Source organism: Octopus bimaculoides, chromosome 10 (assembly GCF_001194135.2).
Source record: "Octopus bimaculoides isolate UCB-OBI-ISO-001 chromosome 10, ASM119413v2, whole genome shotgun sequence".
Lineage (NCBI taxonomy): Eukaryota > Metazoa > Mollusca > Cephalopoda > Octopoda > Octopodidae > Octopus > Octopus bimaculoides.
This window is the reverse complement of record NC_068990.1, coordinates 92740843-92745222: the sequence shown is the minus strand read 5'-3', so window position 1 is coordinate 92745222 and position 4380 is coordinate 92740843. Positions and strand designations below refer to the sequence as shown.

Genomic DNA, 4380 nt, shown 5'->3' with positions numbered 1-4380 from the left:
TTAAAATATAAAAATATAATTTTCAACAGAGAGAATTTATCAAAATAGAAAACAAATGAAATTTGAAGTTTAACAATAATAGGATCGACCACTCACGACTAGCTAGCGCGTTCGGGACCACTCTGCTTTAGTAGTACCCTTATACTCTTGTGTGTTTTCAAACGCATGGATATAGGTGTCAAATTTGTTCCAATAACTTTCGAGTGATAGAGAGACAGACCGACATATAGCTCGCTCCGGCCAGTCATGGTATCAGCTGTCAGTAGCCAAAGAATCGACAGGCCAGCAACAGGCATGCAGGCAGACAGACAGATACTTCACTAGCAGTGAGCACTTTCACTTCTGACAGTATTATCTAGTACATTCTACAGGAATGTCTTGCGTGCATACACGCACACATCTCTATTAGGTGTAAATAAGCGATACAGTTGAATTCAATGAAGCCTGTGATAGTTCGATCAGTAAATAACAAAAAAAAAAAAAAAAAAAAAAAAAAAAAAAAAAGAAAAGAGTTCGAAATCGGTTTGAGTTGGTTATCAACAAGAGAAGCTCAATATGTCTGACAGTATCTTTCATCGGGACGAAGATGTGATATCGATATATGAACTAAACCTTTGAACGTTTCTTATCCCCTTAACACCTTTTTAATTCCCTTTCAATGAGGAGTTATCAAATTTGTTATTTTTTGTTACCAAATTCTGTTTTTTAAATCTATTCCTGTACGATTCTCTGAATTCTCTGAATTCCACAGCAGATTATCTTCTCAAAGACTCTTTTTTTTTTCTTTCTGCATGCCTTTTTGCTTTTACTAGTTTCATTCATATGATAACAGTACGATCATGGTAGGGTAATATTTTTAAAGGTATTCAATAATCGATTGTAATAACACCAGCATCACAGGAAAATTAATAATGGCAAAGTTGAACTTGGCATAAAGGACGCAACTAACTTAAGGATTTTTTTGTTTGACTGATAAATATATATATATATATATATATATACACCGGAGTAAGGTTATATTTTTGCTGCTTTTAAATAAAGTATATATGTATATATATATATATATATATATATATATATATACACACACACAAACACACATATACTTGAATTAAAAAAATGCAGGCACAATATCTTAGAATATTCCTAAGTATTGAACCTGGAAATGTACTGGCCAAGAAGAAACAAATACTTAAAATGTTGCTGCTGAATTTAGAATTTAAAAACTAAAATAGGGTAACCTTTTGAAGACATTATATGAAAAGTGAAACTGTTTGTTCGGCAATTTCCATGAAATTTTTTTTTTATTTCTTTAAGTTTGATTTTCAGCTGAACCACTTTTGATTATGTATGTATTGTGTATGTATGTATATACACATGCATACACACACACATTCCCTATAAAAGAACTTTGTTTTTCTCACCCACCATTCTTATCTTGTATACTTTTCTTTCTCTCTCTCTCTCATTATTTTCGCAAACAGCGGTAACTTTCTTCAGCTGAATACACGCCATTGATTGGTTAAAATTACCCAAATACAACTTTAAAAAGTTTAAATCATTTATGTATTTTAAATTTTAGTGTGCCTGCAATCTTACTCATGAAAATTTTGTTATTACAAATTTATATATTTCAAAAATAAAAAAAATTGCAATTTAAGTGAAATTGACAATTATAACCACTAAGTTTTTTTCTCTTTCAAATCCAATGTGTCATTTTTTCATTTTGCACTGAATTTGTTCATTAACTTTCATGTTTTTAAATCATTTTCTAACTGTAAATAAAAAATATTTTGCTATTTGATAATGCAAAGAAATTGTTTTGTTTTGTTTTAATTTGTTTTACTATTTTTTTAATCCTTTAAATTACATATATTTAAGTTTGAATGATAGTAAGTTAAAGTGAAAACAACTGATGTGACATGTGTTATCAAGTGGCCATTGAAATCTTTTCAAGTGCTGAATATCACCTCTTCTTCCCATGTCTCTTTCCCATAGGTACATTGAAATGTAGGTCTAGCAAGTTTGTTGGAATGTTTGAACAGAGGCATGTTGATGCCTGTTGCATTTAAGAGGTAAGGTAGAGAGGAGCTTCAGCCAGGTTCCTCACAGGCAAGACACATAGATATAAAGTCTTCTGGGAAGGTAACAGATATGGGATATATTCCTGGCAGAGAAATGGGTGGAGAAGGTCAGAGGTAGTCAGAGTGAGTGATAGAGTGCTTAATCTCAGGCTAGTCTTGCAGAATAGTATAGCTACAATTATCTCTGCCTATGCCCCCCCCCCACACCGCCAAGTGGGCCTACTACTTTTGATATTCTTCTGCAGGCTACCTCAAAGACAAGTGACAATGATCTTCATGATTGGGGGATTTCAATGGGCATGTTAGATGGAACCAGCTATCTGCATCGACAGTACCTTGGTAGATAGAGCAATTAAGGATATGAAGACAGGGAAAGCCTCTGGTCCCTCAGGAATCACCGAGATGCTTAAGATATCTGGTGATGTGGGTTATGGTCTAGTCACCTGTATTGTAAATCAGGTAGTTCACGAAGGAGTCATACTCGATGACTGCTACAAAGGTAAAGGTGATGCCTTGGATAGAAATAATTACAGAGGTATAAAATTGTTGGATCAGGTGATAAAAGTTACAGAGAGAGTCTTAATGCAACTAATTAGGGAGAGAGTTAGCCTAGGTGAGATGCAATTCGGTTTTGTGCCACTGATGCTATATTCCTGGTAAGGCAGCTGCAGGAGAAATACATTGCTAAAGACAAACCTCTGTACATGGCTTTTGTTGACTTTAAGAAAGCCTTTGACAGGGTCCCTTGATCCCTTATCTGGTGGTCAGTGTGGAAACTAGAGATACATGAGTGGTTGGTGAGAGGGATGTACAGGGATGCTATCAGCAAGGTGAGGGTTGGCAATGAGTATAGTGAATAATTCAGAGTAAAAGTAGGGGTTCACCAACGATTGGTCCTAAGCCCCCTCTTGTTCATCACAGTCCTCCAGGACTGCTCTATACATCCATGCTAGTGGCACGTAAAAAGCACCCACTACACTCTTGGAGTGGTTGGCATTAGGAAGGGCATCCAGCTGTAGAAACTCTGCCAGATCACATTGGAGTCTGGTGCAGCTCCCCTGCTTACCAGTTTTCAGTCAAACCATCCAACTCATGCCAGCGTGGAAAATGGATGTTAAATGATGAAATTTTAATACATGAACAGAATAATAAAAATATGAAATAGCAAAAAATTATAACTTTTTTTTATGCTTAATATTTTTAGACAAGGTTTTCTCCAAAATATTTGTTTCAAACTCTTTCATGAATTCAGACATTATTTTTCTCTTAAAAAGACAAAAATATTTTGATTTCCTAAAATTATCACCTTTGCTTTCATGTTAAGTCACAACTTTTTTTTCGCAGTTTTCACCATAAGAGTCTTCTCATGAAGTTCTTTCATCTAATGCAAATCTCGACTGCAGAATAGCTGTAGAAACAGCTTAGAAAACAAAAACAGAACAAAAAAAAAAAAAACAACTGGCCAGGAAACCGCTACCCCTCAAACTCTGGTTAAGTGACTCATAACATTGTCTTTTATAATGCTAAATATCTCAGAATGACAAAAATATTTTGATTGTTAAAATGATTACCATTTTTTTCATCACTTAAAGCAGTGGTTCCTAACCCTTTTATGTAAACAAGTTTTCTCATAGACCCTTTTTAATATGCTTATCTTTACGTGTGTATATATATATATATATGAAATTTTGAATTTAGTTCATGGCCCCTGGGGGATCCGTGGACCCTAGGTTAGGAACCACTGACTTAGAGCCATGCTACTTTTTTCCTAGCAAATACATTTTAACAAGGGTTACACTAAAAGATTCTTAATGAGGATATTCTTTTAAACCCGATTAATAAAAAATTAGCATTTTGATTCATCATTCAACGTCTGTTTTCCATGCTGGTATGGGTCGGATGGTTTGACAGGCGCTGGTCCAAAGCGAATATTTTGCTTTACTCTCCCACTTTTGACTTTTTTAATCAATATATAATCTATAGGATATGTAGATGGCATAGTTGTGTATATATACATTATATGCAGGTGTGGCAGTGTTGTCAGAAGCTTGCTTCCAAACCATATGGTTCTGGGACCTGTCCCACTGCATGGCACCTTGAGCATGTGTCTTGTACTATAACCATGGGCTGACCAAAGCCTTGTGAGTGGATTTGGCAGAGGGAAATTGAAAGACAACTGTCACATAAACGTGTCTTTGTCTTCCACCACTGCTTGACAGCTGGTGTTGTGTTTGTGTCTCCTGGGACCCAAACTGAAATAAGTAAAAGAAATTTGCTAAGATGTTTTGGTTGTCTT

At 35.1% G+C, this 4380-nt stretch overlaps 1 protein-coding gene across 1 annotated transcript in view; it reads right to left on the bottom strand.

Annotated features, from left to right (window-relative positions):
• LOC106876572 (chitinase domain-containing protein 1) overlaps positions 1-292 on the bottom strand; it is an 18861-nt gene extending 18569 nt beyond the window's left edge. The window contains exon 1 of the mRNA XM_014925174.2: positions 97-292. The gene's annotated coding sequence lies outside the window, so the exon portion shown is untranslated. The remainder of the gene's footprint in view (positions 1-96) is intronic.
• Positions 293-4380: the final 4088 nt, after the last annotated feature.